Raw genomic sequence first — 27,065 nt, forward strand, 5'->3', positions numbered from 1 at the left:
GTGTTTATCCTCTAAACCCTTGGACATACATTGACATGACTCTGGCATGAAGTTGACATATACGTTCCCTCAAAGTGACATAAGTTTTGTCTCTCAGATTCCTACAGATCGGGAGATATTTGCCTTTTCAGAAATTGACTTTCGAATAATCTCGAAAAATTAAAATGCCTCTATCCTCCAAACCCTTGGACATACATTGACGTGACTCTTATATGAAGTTTACATATACGTTCCCTCAAAGTGACATAAGTATTGTCTCTCAGATTAATACAGATCGTGAGATATTTGCCTTTTCAAAAATTGACTTTCGAATAATCTCGCAAAATTAAAATTCCTCTGTCCTCCAATCACTTCGACACACATTGACGTGAATCTGACATGAAGTTGACATATACGTTCCCCCAAAGTAACATAAGTTTTGTCTCTCAGATTCCTACAGATCGGGAGATATTTGCCTTTTCAAAAATTGACTATCAAATAATCTCGAAAAATTAAAATATGTCTATCCACCAACCCCTTGGACATACATTGACGTGACTCTGACATGAAGTTGACATATACGTTCCCTCAAAGTGACATAAGTTTTGTCTTTCAGATTCCTACAGATCGGGAGATATTTGCCTTTTCAAAAATTGACTTTCGAATAATCTCGAAAAATTAAAATGTCTCTATCCTCCAAACTCTTGGACATACATTGACGTGACTCTGACATGAAGTTGACATGTACGTTACCTCAAAGTGACATAAGTTTTGTCTCTCAGATTCCAACAGATCGGGAGATATTTGCCTTTTCAAAAATTGACTTTCGAATAATCTCGAAAAATTAAAATGTCTCTATCCTCCAAACTCTTGGACATACATTGACGTGACTCCTACATGAAGTTGACATATACGTTCCCTCAAAGTGATATAAGTTTTGTCTCTCAGATTCCTACAGATCGGGAGATATTTGCCTTTTCAAAAATTGACTTTCGAATAATCTCGAAAAATTAAAATATCTCTATCCTCCAAACCTTTGGACATACATTTACGTGACTCTGACATGAAGTTGACATATACGTTCCCTCAAAGTAACATAAGTGTTGTCTCTCAGATTCCTACAGATCGGGAGATATTTGCCTTTTCAAAAATTGACTTTCGAATAATCTCGCAAAATTAAAATGCCTCTGTCCTCCAAACCCTTGGACATACATTGACGTGACTGTGACATGAAGTTGACATATACGTTCCCTCAAAGTGACATAAGTTTTGTCTCTCAGATTCCTTCAGATCGGGAGATATTTGAATTTTCAAAAATTGACTTTCGAATAATTTCGAAAAATTAAAATTTCTCTATCCTCCAAACCCTTGGACATACATTGACGTGACTCTGACATGAAGTTGACATATACGTTCCCTCAAAGTGACATAAGTTTCGTCTCTCAGGTTCCTACAGATCGGGAGATATTTGCCTTTTCAGAAATTGACTTTCGAATAATCTCGAAAAATTAAAATGTATCTATCCTCGAAACCCTTGGACATACATTGACATGACTCTGACATGAAGTTGACATATGCGTTACCTCAAAGTGACATAAGGTTTGTCTCTCAGATTCCTACAGATCGGGAGATATTTGCCTTTTCAAAAATTGACTTTCGAATAATCTCGAAAAATTAAAATGTCTCTATCCTCCAAACCCTTGGTCATACATTGACGTGACTCTGACATGAAGTTGATATATTCGTTCCCTCAAAGTGACATAAGTTTCGTCTATCAGGTTCCTACAGATCGGGAGATATTTGCCTTTTCAAAAATTGACTTTCGAATAATCTCGAAAAATTAAAATGCCTCTGTCCTTCAAACCCTTGGACATACATTGACGTGAATCTGACATGAAATTGACATGTACGTTACCTCAAAGTGACATAAGTTTTGTCTCTCAGATTCCAACAGATCGGGAGATATTTGCCTTTTCAGAAATTGACTTTCGAATAATCTCGAAAAATTAAAATGCCTCTATCCTCCAAACCCTTCAACATACATTGACGTGACTCTGACATGAAGTTTACATATACGTTCCCTCAAAGTGACATAAGTATTGTCTCTCAGATTCCTACAGATCGGGAGTTCTTTGCCTTTTCAAAAATTGACTTTCGAATAATCTCGCAAAATTAAAATGCCTCTGTCCTCCAAACCCTTGGACACACATTGACGTGAATCTGACATGAAGTTAACATATACGTTCCCCCAAAGTAACATATTGTTTGTCTCTCAGTTTCCTACAGATCGGGAGATATTTGCCTTTTCAAAAATTGACTATCAAATAATCTCGAAAAATTAAAATATGTCTATCCTCCAACCCCTTGGACATACATTGACGTGACTCTGACATGAAGTTGACATATACGTTCCCTCAAAGTGACATAAGTTTTGTCTCTCAGATTCCTACAGATCGGGAGATATTTGCCTTTTAAAAAATTGACTTTCGAATAATTTCGAAAAATTCAAATGTCTCTATCCTCCAAACCCTTGGACATACATTGACGTGACTCTGACATGAAGTTGACATATACGTTACCTCAAAGTGACATAAGGTTTGTCTCTAAGATTCCTACAGATCGGGAGATATTTGCCTTTTCAGAAATTGACTTTCGAATAATCTCGAAAAATTAAAATCTCTCTATCCTCCAAACCCTTGGACATACATTGACGTGACTCTGTAATGACGTTGACATATACGTTCCCTTAAAGTGACATAAGTTTCGTCTCTCAGGTTCCTAGAGATCGGGAGATATTTGCCTTTTCAGAAATTGACTTTCGAATAATCTCGAAAAATTAAAATCTCTCTATCCTCCAAACCCTTGGACATACATTGACGTGACTCTGACATGAAGTTGACATATACGTTCCCTCAAAGTGACATAAGTGGTGTCTCTCAGATTCCTACAGATCGGGAGATATTTGCCTTTTCAAAAATTGACTTTCGAATAATCTCGGAAAATTAAAATGCCTCTGTCCTTCAAACCCTTGGACATACATTGACGTGACTCTGACACGAAGTTAACATGTACGTTACCTCAAAGTGACATAAGTTTTGTCTCTCAGATTCCAACAGATCGGGAGATATTTTCCTTTTCAAAAATTGACTTTCGAATAATCTCGAAAAATTAAAATGTCTCTATCCTCCAAACTCTTAGACATACATTGACGTGAGTCTGACATGAAGTTGACATATACGTTCCCTTAAAGTGACATAAGTTTTGTCTCTCAGATTCTTACAGATCGGGAGATATTTGCCTTTTCAAAAATTGACTTTCTATAATCTCGAAAAATTAAAATGTGTTTATCCTCCAAACCCTTGGACATACATTGACGTGACTGTGACATGAAGTTGACATATACGTTCCCTCAAAGTGACATAAGTATTGTCTCTCAGATTCCTACAGATCGGGAGTTCTTTGCCTTTTCAAAAATTGACTTTCGAATAATCTCGCAAAATTAAAATGCCTCTGTCCTCCAAACCCTTGGACACACATTGACGTGAATCTGACATGAAGTTAACATATACGTTCCCCCAAAGTAACATATTGTTTGTCTCTCAGTTTCCTACAGATCGGGAGATATTTGCCTTTTCAAAAATTGACTATCAAATAATCTCGAAAAATTAAAATATGTCTATCCTCCAACCCCTTGGACATACATTGACGTGACTCTGACATGAAGTTGACATATACGTTCCCTCAAAGTGACATAAGTTTTGTCTCTCAGATTCCTACAGATCGGGAGATATTTGCCTTTTAAAAAATTGACTTTCGAATAATTTCGAAAAATTCAAATGTCTCTATCCTCCAAACCCTTGGACATACATTGACGTGACTCTGACATGAAGTTGACATATACGTTACCTCAAAGTGACATAAGGTTTGTCTCTAAGATTCCTACAGATCGGGAGATATTTGCCTTTTCAGAAATTGACTTTCGAATAATCTCGAAAAATTAAAATCTCTCTATCCTCCAAACCCTTGGACATACATTGACGTGACTCTGTAATGACGTTGACATATACGTTCCCTTAAAGTGACATAAGTTTCGTCTCTCAGGTTCCTACAGATCGGGAGATATTTGCCTTTTCAGAAATTGACTTTCGAATAATCTCGAAAAATTAAAATCTCTCTATCCTCCAAACCCTTGGACATACATTGACGTGACTCTGACATGAAGTTGACATATACGTTCCCTCAAAGTGACATAAGTGGTGTCTCTCAGATTCCTACAGATCGGGAGATATTTGCCTTTTCAAAAATTGACTTTCGAATAATCTCGGAAAATTAAAATGCCTCTGTCCTTCAAACCCTTGGACATACATTGACGTGACTCTGACACGAAGTTAACATGTACGTTACCTCAAAGTGACATAAGTTTTGTCTCTCAGATTCCAACAGATCGGGAGATATTTTCCTTTTCAAAAATTGACTTTCGAATAATCTCGAAAAATTAAAATGTCTCTATCCTCCAAACTCTTAGACATACATTGACGTGAGTCTGACATGAAGTTGACATATACGTTCCCTCAAAGTGACATAAGTTTTGTCTCTCAGATTCCCACAGATCGGGAGATATTTTCCTTTTCAAAAATTGCCTTTCGAATAATCTCAAAAAATTAAAATATCTCTATACTCCAAACCCTTTTACATACATTGACGTGAATCTGACAAGAAGTTGACATATACGTTCCCTCAAAGTGACATCAGGTTTGTTCTCAGATTCCTACAGATCGGAAGATATTTGCCTTTTCAAAAATTGACTTCGAATAAACTCGAAAAATTAAAATATATCTATCCTCCAAACCCTTGGACATAAATTGACGTGCCTCTGACATGAAGTTGACATATACGTTACCTCAAAGTGACATAAGTTTTGTCTCTCAGATTCCAACAGATCGGGAGATATTTGCCTTTTCAAAAATTGACTTTGGAATAATCTTGAAAAATTAAAATGTGTTTATCCTCTAAACCCTTGGACATACATTGACATGACTCTGACATGAAGTTGACATATACGTTCCCTCAAAGTGACATAAGTTTTGTCTCTCAGATTCCTACAGATCGGGAGATATTTGCCTTTTCAGAAATTGGCTTTCGAATAATCTCGAAAAATTAAAATGCCTGTATCCTCCAAACCCTTGGACATACATTGACGTGACTCTGACATGAAGTTTACATATACGTTCCCTCAAAGTGACATAAGTATTGTCCCTCAGATTCCTACAGATCGGGAGATATTTGCCTTTTCAAAAATTGTCTTTCGAATAATCTCGCAAAATTAAAATGCCTCTGTCCTCCAAACACTTGGACACACATTGACGTGAATCTGACATGAAGTTGACATATACGTTACCACAAAGTAACATATTGTTTGTCTCTCAGTTTCCTACAGATCGGGATATATTTGCCTTTTCAAAAATTGACTATCAAATAATCTCGAAAAATTAAAATATGTCTATCCTCCAACCCCTTGGACATACATTGACGTGACTCTGACATGAAGTTGACATATACGTTCCCTCAAAGTGACATAAGTTTTGTCTCTCAGATTCCTATAGATCGGGAGATATTTGCCTTTTCAAAAATTGACTTTCGAATAATCTCGAAAAATTAAAATATCTCTATCCTCCAAACCTTTGGACATACATTTACGTGACTTTGACATGAAGTTGACATATACGTTCCCTCAAAGTGACATAAGTGTTGTCTCTCAGATTCCTACAGATCGGGAGATATTTGCCTTTTCAAAAATTGACTTTCGAATAATCTCGCAAAATTAAAATGCCTCTGTCCTCCAAACCCTTGGACATACATTGACGTGACTGTGACATGAAGTTGACATATACGTTCCCTCAAATTGGCATAAGTTTTGTCTCTCAGATTCCTACAGATCGGGAGATATTTGCCTTTTAAAAAATTGACTTTCAAATAATTTCGAAAAATTAAAATGTCTCTATCCTCCAAACCCTTGGACATACATTGACGTGACTCTGACATGAAGTTGACATATACGTTCCCTCAAAGTGACATAAGTTTCGTCTCTCAGGTTCCTACAGATCGGAAGATATTTGCCTTTTCAGAAATTGACTTTCGAATAATCTCGAAAAATTAAAATGTCTCTATCCTCGAAACCCTTGGACATACATTGCAATGACTCTGACATGAAGTTGACATATACGTTACCTCAAAGTGACATAAGGTTTGTCTCTCAGATTCCTACAGATCGGGAGATATTTGCCTTTTCAAAAATTGACTTTCGAATAATCTCGAAAAATTAAAATGTCTCTATCCTGCAAACCCTTCTACATGCATTGACGTGACTCTGACATGAAGTTGACATATACGTTCCCTCCAAGTGACATAAGTTTCGTCTCTCAGGTTCCTACAGATCGGGAGATATTTGCCTTTTCAGAAATTGACTTTCGAATAATCTCGAAAAATTAATATCTCTCTATCCTCCAAACCCTTGGACATACATTGACGTGACTCTGACATGAAGTTGACATATACGTTCCCTCAAAGTGACATAAGTGGTGTCTCTCAGATTCCTACAGATCGGGAGATATTTGCATTTTCAAAAATTGACTTTCGAATAATCTCGAAAAATTAAAATGCCTCTGTCCTTCAAACCCTTGGACATACATTGACGTGACTCTTACATGAAGTTGACATGTACGTTACCTCAAAGTGACATAAGTTTTGTCTCTCAGATTCCAACAGATCGGGAGATATTTGCCTTTTCAAAAATTGACTTTCGAATAATCTCGAAAAATTAAAATGTCTCTATCCTCCAAACTCTTGGACATACATTGACGTGAGTCTGACATGAAGTTGACATATACGTTCCCTCAAAGTGACATAAGTTTTGTCTCTCAGATTCCTACAGATCGGGAGATATTTGCCTTTTCAAAAATTGACTTTCTATAATCTCGAAAAATTAAAATGTGTTTATCCTCCAAACCCTTGGACATACATTGACGTGACTCTGACATGAAGTTGACATATACGTTCCCTCAAAGTGACATAAGTTTTGTCTCTCAGATTCCTACAGATCGGGAGATACTTGCCTTTTAAAAAATTGACTTTCGAATAATCTCAAAAAATTAAAATGTCTCTATACTCCAAACCCTTTTACATACATTGACGTGAATCTGACAAGAAGTTGACATATACGTTCCCTCAAAGTGACATCATGTTTGTTCTCAGATTCCTACAGATCGGGAGATATTTGCCTTTTCAAAAATTGACTTTCGAATAAACTCGAAAAATTAAAATATATCTATCCTCCAAACCCTTGGACATACATTGACGTGCCTCTGACATGAAGTTGACATATGCGTTACCTCAAAGTGACATAAGTTTTGTCTCTCAGATTCCAACAGATCGGGAGATACTTGCCTTTTCAAAAATTGACTTTGGAATAATCTCGAAAAATTAAAATGTGTTTATCCTCTAAACCCTTGGACATACAATGACATGACTCTGACATGAAGTTGACATATACGTTCCCTCAAAGTGACATAAGTTATGTCTCTCAGATTTATACAGATCGGGAGATATTTGCCTTTTCAGAAATTGACTTTCGAATAATCTCGAAAAATTAAAATGCCTCTGTCCTCCAAACACTTGGACACACATTGACGTGCATCTGACATGAAGTTGACATATACGTTCCCCCAAAGTAACATATTGTTTGTCTCTCAGTTTCCTACAGATCGGGAGATATTTGCCTTTTCAAAAATTGACTTTCGAATAATTTCGAAAAATTCAAATGTCTCTATCCTCCAAACCCTTGGACATACATTGACGTGACTCTGACATGAAGTTGACATATACGTTACCTCAAAGTGACATAAGGTTTGTCTCTAAGATTCCTACAGATCGGGAGATATTTGCCTTTTCAGAAATTGACTTTCGAATAATCTCGAAAAATTAAAATCTCTCTATCCTCCAAACCCTTGGACATACATTGACGTGACTCTGTAATGACGTTGACATATACGTTCCCTTAAAGTGACATAAGTTTCGTCTCTCAGGTTCCTACAGATCGGGAGATATTTGCCTTTTCAGAAATTGACTTTCGAATAATCTCGAAAAATTAAAATCTCTCTATCCTCCAAACCCTTGGACATACATTGACGTGACTCTGACATGAAGTTGACATATACGTTCCCTCAAAGTGACATAAGTGGTGTCTCTCAGATTCCTACAGATCGGGAGATATTTGCCTTTTCAAAAATTGTCTTTCGAATAATCTCGCAAAATTAAAATGCCTCTGTCCTCCAAACACTTGGACACACATTGACGTGAATCTGACATGAAGTTGACATATACGTTACCACAAAGTAACATATTGTTTGTCTCTCAGTTTCCTACAGATCGGGATATATTTGCCTTTTCAAAAATTGACTATCAAATAATCTCGAAAAATTAAAATATGTCTATCCTCCAACCCCTTGGACATACATTGACGTGACTCTGACATGAAGTTGACATATACGTTCCCTCAAAGTGACATAAGTTTTGTCTCTCAGATTCCTATAGATCGGGAGATATTTGCCTTTTCAAAAATTGACTTTCGAATAATCTCGAAAAATTAAAATATCTCTATCCTCCAAACCTTTGGACATACATTTACGTGACTTTGACATGAAGTTGACATATACGTTCCCTCAAAGTGACATAAGTGTTGTCTCTCAGATTCCTACAGATCGGGAGATATTTGCCTTTTCAAAAATTGACTTTCGAATAATCTCGCAAAATTAAAATGCCTCTGTCCTCCAAACCCTTGGACATACATTGACGTGACTGTGACATGAAGTTGACATATACGTTCCCTCAAATTGGCATAAGTTTTGTCTCTCAGATTCCTACAGATCGGGAGATATTTGCCTTTTAAAAAATTGACTTTCAAATAATTTCGAAAAATTAAAATGTCTCTATCCTCCAAACCCTTGGACATACATTGACGTGACTCTGACATGAAGTTGACATATACGTTCCCTCAAAGTGACATAAGTTTCGTCTCTCAGGTTCCTACAGATCGGAAGATATTTGCCTTTTCAGAAATTGACTTTCGAATAATCTCGAAAAATTAAAATGTCTCTATCCTCGAAACCCTTGGACATACATTGCAATGACTCTGACATGAAGTTGACATATACGTTACCTCAAAGTGACATAAGGTTTGTCTCTCAGATTCCTACAGATCGGGAGATATTTGCCTTTTCAAAAATTGACTTTCGAATAATCTCGAAAAATTAAAATGTCTCTATCCTGCAAACCCTTCTACATGCATTGACGTGACTCTGACATGAAGTTGACATATACGTTCCCTCCAAGTGACATAAGTTTCGTCTCTCAGGTTCCTACAGATCGGGAGATATTTGCCTTTTCAGAAATTGACTTTCGAATAATCTCGAAAAATTAATATCTCTCTATCCTCCAAACCCTTGGACATACATTGACGTGACTCTGACATGAAGTTGACATATACGTTCCCTCAAAGTGACATAAGTGGTGTCTCTCAGATTCCTACAGATCGGGAGATATTTGCATTTTCAAAAATTGACTTTCGAATAATCTCGAAAAATTAAAATGCCTCTGTCCTTCAAACCCTTGGACATACATTGACGTGACTCTTACATGAAGTTGACATGTACGTTACCTCAAAGTGACATAAGTTTTGTCTCTCAGATTCCAACAGATCGGGAGATATTTGCCTTTTCAAAAATTGACTTTCGAATAATCTCGAAAAATTAAAATGTCTCTATCCTCCAAACTCTTGGACATACATTGACGTGAGTCTGACATGAAGTTGACATATACGTTCCCTCAAAGTGACATAAGTTTTGTCTCTCAGATTCCTACAGATCGGGAGATATTTGCCTTTTCAAAAATTGACTTTCTATAATCTCGAAAAATTAAAATGTGTTTATCCTCCAAACCCTTGGACATACATTGACGTGACTCTGACATGAAGTTGACATATACGTTCCCTCAAAGTGACATAAGTTTTGTCTCTCAGATTCCTACAGATCGGGAGATACTTGCCTTTTAAAAAATTGACTTTCGAATAATCTCAAAAAATTAAAATGTCTCTATACTCCAAACCCTTTTACATACATTGACGTGAATCTGACAAGAAGTTGACATATACGTTCCCTCAAAGTGACATCATGTTTGTTCTCAGATTCCTACAGATCGGGAGATATTTGCCTTTTCAAAAATTGACTTTCGAATAAACTCGAAAAATTAAAATATATCTATCCTCCAAACCCTTGGACATACATTGACGTGCCTCTGACATGAAGTTGACATATGCGTTACCTCAAAGTGACATAAGTTTTGTCTCTCAGATTCCAACAGATCGGGAGATACTTGCCTTTTCAAAAATTGACTTTGGAATAATCTCGAAAAATTAAAATGTGTTTATCCTCTAAACCCTTGGACATACAATGACATGACTCTGACATGAAGTTGACATATACGTTCCCTCAAAGTGACATAAGTTATGTCTCTCAGATTTATACAGATCGGGAGATATTTGCCTTTTCAGAAATTGACTTTCGAATAATCTCGAAAAATTAAAATGCCTCTGTCCTCCAAACACTTGGACACACATTGACGTGCATCTGACATGAAGTTGACATATACGTTCCCCCAAAGTAACATATTGTTTGTCTCTCAGTTTCCTACAGATCGGGAGATATTTGCCTTTTCAAAAATTGACTATCAAATAATCTCGAAAAATTAAAATATGTCTACCCTCCAACCCCTTGGACATACATTGACGTGACTCTGACATGAAGTTGACATATACGTTCCCTCAAAGTGACATAAGTTTTGTCTCTCAGATTCCTACAGATCGGGAGATATTTGCCTTTTCAAAAATTGACTTTCGAATAATCTCGAAAAATTAAAATGTCTCTATCCTCCAAACTCTTGGACATACATTGACGTGACTCTGACATGAAGTTGACAATATACGTTCCCTCAAAGTGACATAAGTGGTGTCTCTCAGATTCCAACAGATCGGGTGATATTTAAATTTTCACTAATTGACTTTCGAATAATCTCGAAAAATTAAAATGTCTCACTCCTCCAAACTCTTGGACATACATTGACGTGACTTTGACATGAAGTTGACATATACGTTCCCTCAAAGTGACATAAGTTTTGTCTCTCATATTCCTACAGATTGGGAGATATTTGCCTTTTCATAAATTGACTTTCGAATAATCTCGAAAAATTAAAATGTCTCTATCCTCCAAACCCTTGGACATACATTGACGTGACTCTGACATGAAGTTTACATATACGTTCCCTCAAAGTGACATAAGTTCTGTCTCTCAGATTCCTACAGATCGGGAGATATTTGCCTTTTCAAAAATTGACTTTCGAAAAATCTTGCAAAATTAAAATGCCTCTGTCCTCCAAACACTTGGACACATATTGACGTGAATCTGACATGAAGTTGACATATACGTTCCCCCAAAGTAACATATTGTTTGTCTCTCAGTTTCCTAGAAATCGGGAGATATTTGCCTTTTCAAAAATTGACTATCAAATAATCTCGAAAAATTAAAATATCTCTATCCTCCAACCCCTTGGACATACATTGACGTGACTCTGACATGTAGTTGACATATACGTTCCCTCAAAGTAACATAAATTTTGTCTCTCAGATTCCTTCAGATCGGGAGATATTTGAATTTTCAAAAATTGACTTTCGAATAATCTCGAAAAATTAAAATATCTCTATCCTCCAATCCTTTGGACATACATTGACGTGACTCTGTCATGAAGTTGACATATACGTTCCCTCAGAGTGACATAAGTGTTGTCTCTCAGATTCCTTCAGATCGGGAGTTATTTGAATTTTCAAAAATTGACTTTCGAATAATCTCGAAAAATTTAAATGCCTCTGTCCTCCAAACCCTTGGACATACTTTGACGTGGCTCTGACATGAAGTTGACACATACGTTCCCTCAAAGTGACATAAGTTTTGTATCTCAGATTCCTACAGATCGGGAGATATTTGCCTTTTCAAAAATTGACTTTCGAATAAACTCGAAAAATTTAAATATATCTATCCTCCAAACCCTTTGACATACATTGACGTGCCTCTGACAAGAAGTTGACATATACGTTACCTCAAAGTAACATAAGTTTTGTCTCTCAGATACCAACAGATCGGGAGATATTTGCCTTTTCAAAAATTGACTTTGGAATAATCTCGAAAAATTAAAATGTGTTTGTCCTCTAAACCCTTGGACATACATTGACATGCCTCTGACATGAAGTTGACATATACGTTCCCTCAAAGTGACATAAGTTTTGTCTCTCAGATTCCTACAGATCGGGAGATATTTGCCTTTTCAGAAATTGACTTTCGAATAATCTCGAAAAATTAAAATGCCTCTATCCTCCAAACCCTTGGACATACATTGACGTGACTCTTATATGAAGTTTACATATACGTTCCCTCAAAGTGACATAAGTATTGTCTCTCAGATTCCTACAGATCGGGAGATATTTGCCTTTTCAAAAATTGACTTTCGAATAATCTCGCAAAATTAAAATTCCTCTGTCCTCCAAACACTTGGACACACATTGACGTGAATCTGACATGAAGTTGACATATACGTTCCCCCAAAGAAACATAAGTTTTGTCTCTCAGATTCCTACAGATCGGGAGATATTTGCCTTTTCAAAAATTGACTATCAAATAATCTCGAAAAATTAAAATATGTCTATCCACCAACCCCTTGGACATACATTGACGTGACTCTGACATGAAGTTGACATATACGTTCCCTCAAAGTGACATAAGTTTTGTCTTTCAGATTCCTACAGATCGGGAGATATTTGCCTTTTCAGAAATTGACTTTCGAATAATCTCGAAAAATTAAAATGTCTCTATCCTCCAAACTCTTGGACATACATTGACGTGACTCTGACATGAAGTTGACATGTACGTTACCTCAAAGTGACATAAGTTTTGTCTCTCAGATTCCATCAGATCGGGAGATATTTGCCTTTTCAAAAATTGACTTTCTAATAATCTCGAAAAATTAAAATGTCTCTATCCTCCAAACTCTTGGACATACATTGAAGTGACTCTGACATGAAGTTGACATATATGTTCCCTCAAAGTGACATAAGTGTTGTCTCTCAGATTCCTACAGATCGGGAGATATTTGCCTTTTCAAAAATTGACTTTGGAATAATCTCGAAAAATTAAAATGTGTTTGTCCTCTAAACTCCTGGACATACATTGACATGACTCTGACATGTAGTTGACATATACGTTCCCTCAAAGTGACATAAGTTTTGTCTCTCAGATTCCTACAGATCGGGAGATATTTGCCTTTTCAGAAATTGACTTTCGAATAATCTCGTAAAATTAAAATGTCTCTATCCTCCAAACCCTTGGACATACGTTGACGTGAATCTGACATGAAGTTGACATATACGTTCCCTCAAAGTGACATAAGTTTTGTCTCTCAGATACCTACAGATCGGGAGATATTTGCTTTTTCAAAAATTGACTTTCGAATAATCTCGAAAAATTAAAATGCCTCTATCCTCCAAACCCTTGGACATACATTGACGTGACTCTGACATGAAGTTTACATATACGTTCCCTCAAAGTGACATAAGTATTGTCTCTCAGATTCCTACAGATCGGGAGATATTTGCCTTTTCAAAAATTGACTTTCGAATAATCTCGCAAAATTAAAATGCCTCCGTCCTCCAAACACTTGGACACACATTGACGTGAATCTGACATGAAGTTGACATATACGTTCCCCCAAAGTAACATATTGTTTGTCTCTCAGTTTCCTACAGATCGGGAGATATTTGTCTTTTCAAAAATTGACTATCAAATAATCTCGAAAAATTAAAATATGTCTAACCTCCAACCCCTTGGACATACATTGACGTGACTCTGACATGAAGTTGACATATACGTTCCCTCAAAGTGACATAAGTTTTGTCTCTCAGATTCCTACAGATCGGGAGATATTTGCCTTTTCAAAAATTGACTTTCGAATAATCTCGAAAAATTAAAATGTCTCTATCCTCCAAACTCTTTTACATACATTGACGTGACTCTGACATGAAGTTGACATATACGTTCCCTCAAAGTGATATAAGTTTTGTCTCTCAGATTCCTACAGATCGGGAGATATTTGCCTTTTCAAAAATTGACTTTCGAATAATCTCGAAAAATTAAAATATCTCTATCCACCAAACCTTTGGACATACATTTACGTGACTCTGACATGAATTTGACATATACGTTACCTCAAAGTGACATAAGTGTTGTCTCTCAGATTCCTACAGATCGGGAGATATTTGCCTTTTCAAAAATTGACTTTCGAATAATCTCGCAAAATTAAAATGCCTCTGTCCTCCAAACCCTTAGACATACATTGACGTGACTGTGACATGAAGTTGACATACACGTTCAATCAAATTGGCATAAGTTTTGTCTCTCAGATTCCTACAGATCGGGAGATATTTGCCTTTTAATAAATTGACTTTCGAATAATTTCGAAAAATTAAAATTTCTCTATCCTGCAAACCCTTGGACATACATTGACGTGACTCTGACATGAAGTTGACATATACGTTACCTCAAAGTGACATAAGTTTTGTCTCTCAGATTCCTACAGATCGAGAGATATTTGCCTTTTCAGAAATTGACTTTCGAATAATCTCGAAAAATTAAAATCTCTCTATCCTCCAAACCCTTGGACATACATTGACGTGACTCTGACATGAAGTTGACATATACGTTCCCTCAAAGTGACATAAGTGGTGTCTCTCAGATTCCTACAGATCGGGAGATAATTGCCTTTTCAAAAATTGACTTTCGAATAATCTCGAAAAATTAAAATGCCTCTGTCCTCCAAACCCTTGGACATACGTTGACGTGAATCTGACATGAAGTTGACATATACGTTCCCTCAAAGTGACATAAGTTTTGTCTCTCAGATACCTACAGATCGGGAGATATTTGCCTTTTCAGAAATTGACTTTCGAATAATCTCGAAAAATTAAAATATCTCTAACCTCCAAACCCTTGGACATACATTGACATGAGTCTGACATGAAGTTGACATATACGTTCCCTCAAAGTGACATAAGTTTTGTCTCTCAGATTCCAACAGATCGGGTGATATTTAAATTTTCAATAATTGACTTTCGAATAATCTCGAAAAATTAAAATGTCTCACTCCTCCAAACTCTTGGACATACATTGACGTGACTTTGACATGAAGTTGACATATACGTTCCCTCAAAGTGACATAAGTTTTGTCTTTCAGATTCCTACAGATCGGGAGATATTTGCCTTTTCATAAATTGACTTTCGAATAATCTCGAAAAATTAAAATGTCTCTATCCTCCAAACCCTTCGACATACATTGACGTGACTCTGACATGAAGTTTACATTAACGTTCCCTCAAAGTGACATAAGTGTAGTCTCTCAGATTCCTAAAGATCGGGAGATATTTGCCTTTTCAAAAATTGACTTTCGAAAAATCTTGCAAAATTAAAATACCTCTGTCCTCCAAACACTTGGACACACATTGACGTGAATCTGACATGAAGTTGACATATACGTTCCCCCAAAGTAACATATTGTTTGTCTATCAGTTTCCTAGAAATCGGGAGATATTTGCCTTTTCAAAAATTGACTATCAAATAATCTCGAAAAATTAAAATATCTCTATACTCCAACCCCTTGGACATACATTGACGTGACTCTGACATGTAGTTGACATATACGTTCCCTCAAAGTAACATAAATTTTGTCTCTCAGATTCCTACAGATCGGGCGATATTTGCCTTTTCATAAATTGACTTTCGAATAATCTCGAAAAATTAAAATGTCTCTATCCTCCAAACTCTTGGACATACATTGACGTGACTCTGACATGAAGTTGACATATACGTTCCCTCAAAGTGACATAAGTGTTGTCTCTCAGATTCCTTCAGATCGGGAGATATTTGAATTTTCAAAAATTGACTTTCGAATAATCTCGAAAAATTAAAATATCTCTATCCTCCAAACCTTTGGACATACATTGACGTGACTCTGTCATGAAGTTGACATATACGTTCCCTCAGAGTGACATAAGTGTTGTCTCTCAGATTCCTTCAGATCGGGAGATATTTGAATTTTCAAAAATTGACTTTCGAATAATCTCGAAAAATTTAAATGCCTCTGTCCTCCAAACCCTTGGACATACTTTGACGTGGCTCTGACATGAAGTTGACACATACGTTCCCTCAAAGTGACATAAGTTTTGTATCTCAGATTCCTACAGATCGGGAGATATTTGCCTTTTCAAAAATTGACTTTCGAATAAACTCGAAAAATTAAAATATATCTATCCTCCAAACCCTTTGACATACATTGACGTGCCTCTGACATGAAGTTGACATATACGTTACCTCAAAGTGACATAAGTTTTGTCTCTCAGATACCAACAGATCGGGAGATATTTGCCATTTCAAAAATTGACTTTGGAATAATCTCGAAAAATTAAAATGTGTTTATCATCTAAACCCTTGGACATACATTGACATGACTCTGACATGAAGTTGACATATACGTTCCCCCAAAGTGACATAAGTTTTGTCTCTCAGATTCCTACAGATCGGGAGATATTTGCCTTTTCAGAAATTGACTTTCGAATAATCTCGAAAAATTAAAATGCCTCTATCCTTCAAACCCTTGGACATACATTGACGTGACTCTGATATGAAGTTTACATATACGTTCCCTCAAAGTGACATAAGTATTGTCTCTCAGATTCCTACAGATCTGGAGATATTTGCCTTTTCAAAAATTGACTTTCGAATAATCTCGCAAAATTAAAATGCCTCTGTCCTCCAAACACTTGGACACACATTGACGTGAATCTGACATGAAGTTGACATATACGTTCCCCCAAAGTAACATAAGTTTTGTTTCTCAGATTCCTACAGATCGGGAGATATTTGCCTTTTCAAAAATTGACTATCAAATAATCTCGAAAAATTAAAATATGTCTATCCTCCAACCCCTTGGACATACATTGACGTGACTCTGACATGAAGTTGACATATACGTTCCCTCAAAGTGACATAAGTTTTGTCTCTCAGATTCCTACAGATCGGGAGATATTTGCCTTTTCAAAAATTGACTTTCTAATAATCTCGAAAAATTAAAATGTCTCTATCCTCCAAACTCTTGGACATACATTGACGTGACTCTGACATGAAGTTGACATGTACGTTACCTCAAAGTGACATAAGTTTTGTCTCTCAGATTCCTACAGATCGGGAGATATTTGCCTTTGCAAAAATTAACTTTCGAATAATCTCGAAAAATTAAAATGTCTCTATCCTCCAAACTCTTGGACATACATTGACGTGACTCTGACATGAAGTTGACATATATGTTCCCTCAAAGTGACATAAGTGTTTTGTACTCAGATTCCTACAGATCGGGATATATTTGCCTTTTCAAAAATTGACTTTGGAATAATCTCGAAAAATTAAAATGTGTTTGTCCTCTAAACTCCTGGACATACATTGACATGACTCTGACATGTAGTTGACGTATACGTTCCCTCAAAGTGACATAAGTTTTGTCTCTCAGATTCCTACAGATCGGGAGATATTTGCCTTTTCAGATGTTGACTTTCGAATAATCTCGTAAAATTAAAATGCCTCTATTCTCCAAACCCTTGGACATACGTTGACGTGAATCTGACATGAAGTTGACATATACGTTCCCTCAAAGTGACATAAGTTTTGTCTCTCAGATACCTACAGATCGGGAGATATTTGCTTTTTCAAAAATTGACTTTCGAATAATCTCGAAAAATTAAAATGCCTCTATCCTCCAAACCCTTGGACATACATTGACGTGACTCTGACATGAAGTTTACATATACGTTCCCTCAAAGTGACATAAGTATTGTCTCTCAGATTCCTACAGATCGGGAGTTATTTGCCTTTTCAAAAATTGACTTTCGAATAATCTCGCAAAATTAAAATGCCTCTGTCCTCCAAACACTTGGACACACATTGACGTGAATCTGACATGAAGTTGACATATACGTTCCCCCAAAGTAACATATTGTTTGTCTCTCAGTTTCCTACAGATCGGGAGATATTTGTCTTTTCAAAAATTGACTATCAAATAATCTCGATAAATTAAAATATGTCTAACCTCCAACCCCTTGGACATACATTGACGTGACTCCGACATGAAGTTGACATATACGTTCCCTCAAAGTGACATAAGTTTTGTCTCTCAGATTCCTACAGATCGGGAGATATTTGCCTTTTCAAAAATTGACTTTCGAATAATCTCGAAAAATTAAAATGTCTCTATCCTCCAAACTCTTGGACATACATTGACGTGACTCTGACATGAAGTTGACATATACGTTCCCTCAAAGTGATATAAGTTTTGTCTCTCAGATTCCTACAGATCGGGAGATATTTGCCTTTTCAGAAATTGACTTTCGAATAATCTCGAAAAATTAAAATGCCTCTATCCTTCAAACCCTTGGACATACATTGACGTGACTCTGATATGAAGTTTACATATACGTTCCCTCAAAGTGACATAAGTATTGTCTCTCAGATTCCTACAGATCTGGAGATATTTGCCTTTTCAAAAATTGACTTTCGAATAATCTCGCAAAATTAAAATGCCTCTGTCCTCCAAACACTTGGACACACATTGACGTGAATCTGACATGAAGTTGACATATACGTTCCCCCAAAGTAACATAAGTTTTGTTTCTCAGATTCCTACAGATCGGGAGATATTTGCCTTTTCAAAAATTGACTATCAAATAATCTCGAAAAATTAAAATATGTCTATCCTCCAACCCCTTGGACATACATTGACGTGACTCTGACATGAAGTTGACATATACGTTCCCTCAAAGTGACATAAGTTTTGTCTCTCAGATTCCTACAGATCGGGAGATATTTGCCTTTTCAAAAATTGACTTTCTAATAATCTCGAAAAATTAAAATGTCTCTATCCTCCAAACTCTTGGACATACATTGACGTGACTCTGACATGAAGTTGACATGTACGTTACCTCAAAGTGACATAAGTTTTGTCTCTCAGATTCCTACAGATCGGGAGATATTTGCCTTTGCAAAAATTAACTTTCGAATAATCTCGAAAAATTAAAATGTCTCTATCCTCCAAACTCTTGGACATACATTGACGTGACTCTGACATGAAGTTGACATATATGTTCCCTCAAAGTGACATAAGTGTTTTGTACTCAGATTCCTACAGATCGGGATATATTTGCCTTTTCAAAAATTGACTTTGGAATAATCTCGAAAAATTAAAATGTGTTTGTCCTCTAAACTCCTGGACATACATTGACATGACTCTGACATGTAGTTGACGTATACGTTCCCTCAAAGTGACATAAGTTTTGTCTCTCAGATTCCTACAGATCGGGAGATATTTGCCTTTTCAGATGTTGACTTTCGAATAATCTCGTAAAATTAAAATGCCTCTATTCTCCAAACCCTTGGACATACGTTGACGTGAATCTGACATGAAGTTGACATATACGTTCCCTCAAAGTGACATAAGTTTTGTCTCTCAGATACCTACAGATCGGGAGATATTTGCTTTTTCAAAAATTGACTTTCGAATAATCTCGAAAAATTAAAATGCCTCTATCCTCCAAACCCTTGGACATACATTGACGTGACTCTGACATGAAGTTTACATATACGTTCCCTCAAAGTGACATAAGTATTGTCTCTCAGATTCCTACAGATCGGGAGTTATTTGCCTTTTCAAAAATTGACTTTCGAATAATCTCGCAAAATTAAAATGCCTCTGTCCTCCAAACACTTGGACACACATTGACGTGAATCTGACATGAAGTTGACATATACGTTCCCCCAAAGTAACATATTGTTTGTCTCTCAGTTTCCTACAGATCGGGAGATATTTGTCTTTTCAAAAATTGACTATCAAATAATCTCGATAAATTAAAATATGTCTAACCTCCAACCCCTTGGACATGCATTGACGTGACTCCGACATGAAGTTGACATATACGTTCCCTCAAAGTGACATAAGTTTTGTCTCTCAGATTCCTACAGATCGGGAGATATTTGCCTTTTCAAAAATTGACTTTCGAATAATCTCGAAAAATTAAAATGTCTCTATCCTCCAAACTCTTGGACATACATTGACGTGACTCTGACATGAAGTTGACATATACGTTCCCTCAAAGTGATATAAGTTTTGTCTCTCAGATTCCTACAGATCGGGAGATATTTGCCTTTTCAAAAATTGACTTTCGAATAATCTCGAAAAATTAAAATATCTCTATCCTCCAAACCTTTGGACATACATTTACGTGACTCTGACATGAAGTTGACATATACGTTACCTCAAAGTGACATAAGTGTTGTCTCTCAGATTCCTACAGATCGGGAGATATTTGCCTTTTCAAAAATTGACTTTCGAATAATCTCGCAAAATTAAAATGCCTCTGTCCTCCAAACCCTTGGACATACATTGACGTGACTCTGACATGAAGTTGACATATACGTTACCTCAAAGTGACATAAGGTTTGTCTCTCAGATTCCTACAGATCGGGAGATATTTGCCTTTTCAAAAATTGACTTTCGAATAATCTCGAAAAATTAAAATCTCTCTATCCTTCAAACCCTTGGACACACATTGACGTGACTCTGACATGAAATTGACATATACGTTCCCTCAAAGTGACATAAGTTTCGTTTATCAGGTTCCTACAGATCGGGAGATATTTGCCTTTTCAGAAATTGATTTTCGAATAATCTCGAAAAATTGAAATCTCTCTATCCTCCAAACCCTTGGACATACATTGACGTGACTCTGACATGAAGTTGACATATACATTCCCTCAAAGTGACATAAGTGGTGTCTCTCAGATTCCTACAGATCGGGAGATATTTGCCTTTTCAAAAATTGACTTTCGAATAATCTCGAAAAATTAAAATCTCTCTATCCTCCAAACCCTTGGACATACATTGACGTGACTCTGACATGAAGTTGACATATACGTTCCCTCAAAGTGACATAAGTGGTGTCTCTCAGATTCCTACAGATCGGAAGATATTTGCCTTTCCAAAAATTGACTTTCGAATAATCTCGGAAAATTAAAATGCCTCTGTCCTTCAAACCCTTGGACATACTTTGACGTGACTCTGACACGACGTTGACATGTTCGTTACCTCAAAGTGACATAAGTTCTGTCTCTCAGATTCCAACAGATCGGGAGATATTTGCCTTTTCAAAAATTGACTTTCGAATAATCTCGAAAAATTAAAATGTCTCTATCCTCCAAACTCTTGGACATACATTGACGTGAGTATGACATGAAGTTGACATATACGTTCCCTCAAAGTGACAAAAGTTTTGTCTCTCAGATTCCTACAGATCGGGAGATATTTGCCTTTTCAGAAATTGACTTTCGAATAATCTCGAAAAATTAAAATGCCTCTATCCCTCAAACCCTTGGACATACATTGACGTGACTCTGACATGAAGTTTACATATACGTTCCCTCAAAGTGACATAAGTATTGTCTCTCAGATTGATGCAGATCGGGAGATATTTGCCTTTTCAAAAATTGACTTTCGAATAATCTCGCAAAATTAAAATGCCTCTGTCCTCCAAACACTTGGAAACACATTGACGTGAATCTGACGTGAAGTTGACATATACGTTCCCCCAAAGCAACATATTCTTTGTCTCTCAGTTTCCTACACATCGGGAGATATTTGCCTTTTCAAAAATTGACTATCAAATAATCTCGAAAAATTCAAATATGTCTATCCTCCAACCCCTTGGACATACATTGACGTGACTCTGACATGAAGTTGACATATACGTTCCCTCAAAGTGACATAAGTTTTGTCTCTCAGATTCCTACAGATCGGGAGATATTTGCCTTTAAAAAATTGACTTTCGAATAATTTCGAAAAATTAAAATGTCTCTATCCTCCAAACCCTTTGACATACATTGACGTGCCTCTGACATGAAGTTGACATATACGTTACCTCAAAGTGATATAAGTTTTGTCTCTCAGATTCCTACAGATCTGGAGATATTTGCCTTTTCAAAAATTGACTTTCGAATAATCTCGAAAAATTAAAATATCTCTATCCTCCAAACCTTTGGACATACATTTACGTGACTCTGACATGAAGTTGACATATACGTTACCTCAAAGTGACATAAGTGTTGTCTCTCAGATTCCTACAGATCGGGAGATATTTGCCTTTTCAAAAATTGACTTTCGAATAATCTCGCAAAATTAAAATGCCTCTGTCCTCCAAACACATGGACATACATTGACGTGAATCTGACATGAAGTTGACATATACGTTCCCTCAAAGTGACATTTTGTTTGTCTCTCAGTTTCCTCCAGATCGGGAGATATTTGCCTTTTCAAAAATTGACTATCGAATAATCTCGAAAAATTAAAATATCTCTATCCTCCACCCCCTTGGACATACAATGACATGACTCTGACATGAAGTTGACATATACGTTCCCTCAAAGTGACATAAGTGTTGTATATCAGTTTCCTACAGATCGGGATATATTTGCCTTTTCAGAAATTGACTATCGAATAATCTCGAAAAATTAAAATATCTCTATCCTCCACCCCCTTGGACATACATTGACGTGACTCTCACATGAAGTTGACATATACGTTCCCTCAAAGTGACAAAAGTTTTGTCTCTCAGATTCCTACAGATCGGGAGATATTTGCCTTTTCAGAAATTGACTTTCGAATAATCTCGAAAAATTAAAATGCCTCTATCCCTCAAACCCTTGGACATACATTGACGTGACTCTGACATGAAGTTTACATATACGTTCCCTCAAAGTGACATAAGTATTGTCTCTCAGATTGATGCAGATCGGGAGATATTTGCCTTTTCAAAAATTGACTTTCGAATAATCTCGCAAAATTAAAATGCCTCTGTCCTCCAAACACTTGGAAACACATTGACGTGAATCTGACGTGAAGTTGACATATACGTTCCCCCAAAGCAACATATTCTTTGTCTCTCAGTTTCCTACACATCGGGAGATATTTGCCTTTTCAAAAATTGACTATCAAATAATCTCGAAAAATTCAAATATGTCTATCCTCCAACCCCTTGGACATACATTGACGTGACTCTGACATGAAGTTGACATATACGTTCCCTCAAAGTGACATAAGTTTTGTCTCTCAGATTCCTACAGATCGGGAGATATTTGCCTTTAAAAAATTGACTTTCGAATAATTTCGAAAAATTAAAATGTCTCTATCCTCCAAACCCTTTGACATACATTGACGTGCCTCTGACATGAAGTTGACATATACGTTACCTCAAAGTGATATAAGTTTTGTCTCTCAGATTCCTACAGATCTGGAGATATTTGCCTTTTCAAAAATTGACTTTCGAATAATCTCGAAAAATTAAAATATCTCTATCCTCCAAACCTTTGGACATACATTTACGTGACTCTGACATGAAGTTGACATATACGTTACCTCAAAGTGACATAAGTGTTGTCTCTCAGATTCCTACAGATCGGGAGATATTTGCCTTTTCAAAAATTGACTTTCGAATAATCTCGCAAAATTAAAATGCCTCTGTCCTCCAAACACATGGACATACATTGACGTGAATCTGACATGAAGTTGACATATACGTTCCCTCAAAGTGACATTTTGTTTGTCTCTCAGTTTCCTCCAGATCGGGAGATATTTGCCTTTTCAAAAATTGACTATCGAATAATCTCGAAAAATTAAAATATCTCTATCCTCCACCCCCTTGGACATACAATGACATGACTCTGACATGAAGTTGACATATACGTTCCCTCAAAGTGACATAAGTGTTGTATATCAGTTTCCTACAGATCGGGATATATTTGCCTTTTCAGAAATTGACTATCGAATAATCTCGAAAAATTAAAATATCTCTATCCTCCACCCCCTTGGACATACATTGACGTGACTCTCACATGAAGTTGACATATACGTTCCCTCAAAGTGACATAAGTGTTGTTTTTCAGATACCTACAGATCGGGAGATATTTTCCTTTTCAAAAATTGACTTTGGAATAATCTCGATAAATTTAAATGCCTCTAACCTCCAAACCCTTGGACATACTTTGACGTGAATCTGACATGAAGTTCACATATACGTTCCCTCAAAGTGACATAAGTTTTGTCTCTCAGATACCAACAGATCGTGAGATATTTTCCCTTTCAAAAATTAACTTTGGAATAATCTCGAAAAATTTAAATGCCTCTAACCTCCAAACCCTTGGACATACTTTGAAGTGAATCTGACATGAAGTTGACATATACGTTCCCTCAAAGTGAAAATAGTTTTGTCTCTCAGATACCTACATATCGGGAGATATTTACCTTTTCAAAAATTGACTTTCGAATAATCTCGAAAAATTAAAATATCTCTATCCTCCAAACCCTTGGACATACATTGACGTGCCTCTGACATGAAGTTGACATAAACGTTACCTCAAAGTGACATAAGTTTTGTCTCACAGATTCCAACAGATCGGGAGATATTTGCCTTTTCAAAAATTGACTTTCGAATAATCTCGAAAAATTTAAATGTCTCTATCCTCCAAACTCTTGGACATACATTGACGTGACTCTGACATGAAGTTGACATATAAGTTCCCTCAAAGTGACATAAGTTTTGTCTCTCAGATTCCAACAGATCGGGAGATATTTGCCTTTTCAAAAATTGACTTTCGAATAATCTCGAAAAATTTAAATGTCTCACTCCTCCAAACCTTTTACATACATTGACGTGACTCTGACATGAAGTTGACATATGCGTTCCCTCAAAGTGACATAAGTGTTGTATCTTAGATTCCTACAGATCGGGATATATTTGCCTTTTCAGAAATTGACTTTGGAATAATCTCGAAAAATAAAAATGTGTTTATCCTCTAAACCCTTGGACATACATTGACGTGACTCTCACATGACGTTGACATATACGTTCCCTCAAAGTGACATAAGTGTTGTCTTTCAGATACCTACAGATCGGGAGATATTTGCCTTTTCAAAAATTGACTATCGAATAATCTCGAAAAATTTAAATGTCTCACTCCTCCAAACCTTTTACATACATTGACGTGACTCTGACATGAAGTTGACATATACGTTCCCTCAAAGTGACATAAGTTTTGTCTCTCAGATACCAACAGAACGGGAGATATTTTCCCTTTCAAAAATTAACTTTGGAATAATCTCGAAAAATTTAAATGCCTCTAACCTCCAAACCCTTGGACATACTTTGAAGTGAATCTGACATGAAGTTGACATATACATTCCCTCAAAGTGAAAATAGTTTTTTCTCTCAGATACCTAAATATCGGGAGATATTTACCTTTTCAAAAATTGACTTTCGAATAATCTCGAAAAATTAAAATATCTCTATCCTCCAAACTCTTAGACATCCATTAACGTGACTCTGACATGAAGTTGACATATACGTTCCCTCAAATTGACTTAAGTTTTGTCTCTCAAATTCCTACAGATCGGGAGATATTTGCCTTTTCAAAAATTGACTTTCGAATAATCTCGAAAAATTAAAATGTCCCTATCCTCCAAACCCTTGGACATACATTGACGTGACTCTGACATGAAGTTGACATATACTTTCCCTCAAAGTGACATAAGTGTTGTCTCTCAGATTCCTACAGATCGGGAGATATTTGCCTTTTCATAAATTGACTTTCGAATAATCTCGCAAAATTAAAATAGTTCTGTCCTCCAAACCCTTGGACATACATTGACGCGACTCTAACGTGAAGTTGACATATACAGTCCCTCATAGTGACATAAGTTTTGTATCTCAGATTAATACAGATCGGGAGATATTTGCCTTTTTTGAAAAATTGACTTTCGAATAATCTCGAAAAATTAAAATGTCTCTATCCTCCGAACCCTTGGACATACATTGACGTGAATCTGACATGAAGTTGACATATACGTTCCCTGAAAGTGACATATTGTTTGTCTCTCAGATTCCTACAGATCGGGAGATATTTGCCTTTTCAAAAATTGACTTTCGAATAATCTTGCAAAATTAAAACGCCTGTGTCCTCCAAACCCTTGGACATACATTGACGTGACTCTGACATGAAGTTGACGTATACGTTCCCTCAAAGTGACATAAGTTTTGTCTCTCAGATTCCTACGGATCGGGAGATATTTTCCTTTTCAGAAATTTACTTTTGAATAATCTCGAAAAATTAAAATGTCTCTATCCTCCAAACCCTTAGACATACATTGACGTGACTCTGACATGAAGTTGACATATACGTTCCCTCAAAGTGACATAAGTGTTGTCTCTCAGATTCCTACGGATCGGGATATATTTGCCTTATCAGAAATTGTCTTTCGAATAATCTCGAAAAATTAAAATGTCTCTATTCTCCAAACACTTGGACATACATCGACGTGACTCTGACATGAAGATTACACATACGTTCCCTCAAGGTGACATAAGTGTTGTCTCTCAGATTCCTACAGATCGGGAGATATTTGCCTTTTCAAAGATTGACTTTCGAATAATCTCGAAAAATTAAAATGTCCCTATCCTCCAAACCCTTGGACATACATTGACGTGACTCTGACATGAAGTTGACATATACTTTCCCTCAAAGTGACATAAGTGTTGTCTTTCAGATTCCTACAGATCGGGAGATATTTGCCTTTTCATAAATTGACTTTCGAATAATCTCGCAAAATTAAAATAGCTCTGTCCTCCAAACCCTTGGACATACATTGACGCGACTCTAACGTGAAGTTGACATATACAGTCCCTCATAATGACATAAGTTTTGTATCTCAGATTAATACAGATCGGGAGATATTTGCGTTTTTTGAAAAATTGACTTTCGAATAATCTCGAAAAATTAAAATGTCTCTATCCT

This window comes from Zootermopsis nevadensis, unplaced genomic scaffold (genome assembly GCF_977971745.1).
Source record: "Zootermopsis nevadensis isolate Lab colony 2312 unplaced genomic scaffold, Znev_1.0 Znev_ptg000217l, whole genome shotgun sequence".
NCBI lineage: Eukaryota > Metazoa > Arthropoda > Insecta > Blattodea > Termopsidae > Zootermopsis > Zootermopsis nevadensis.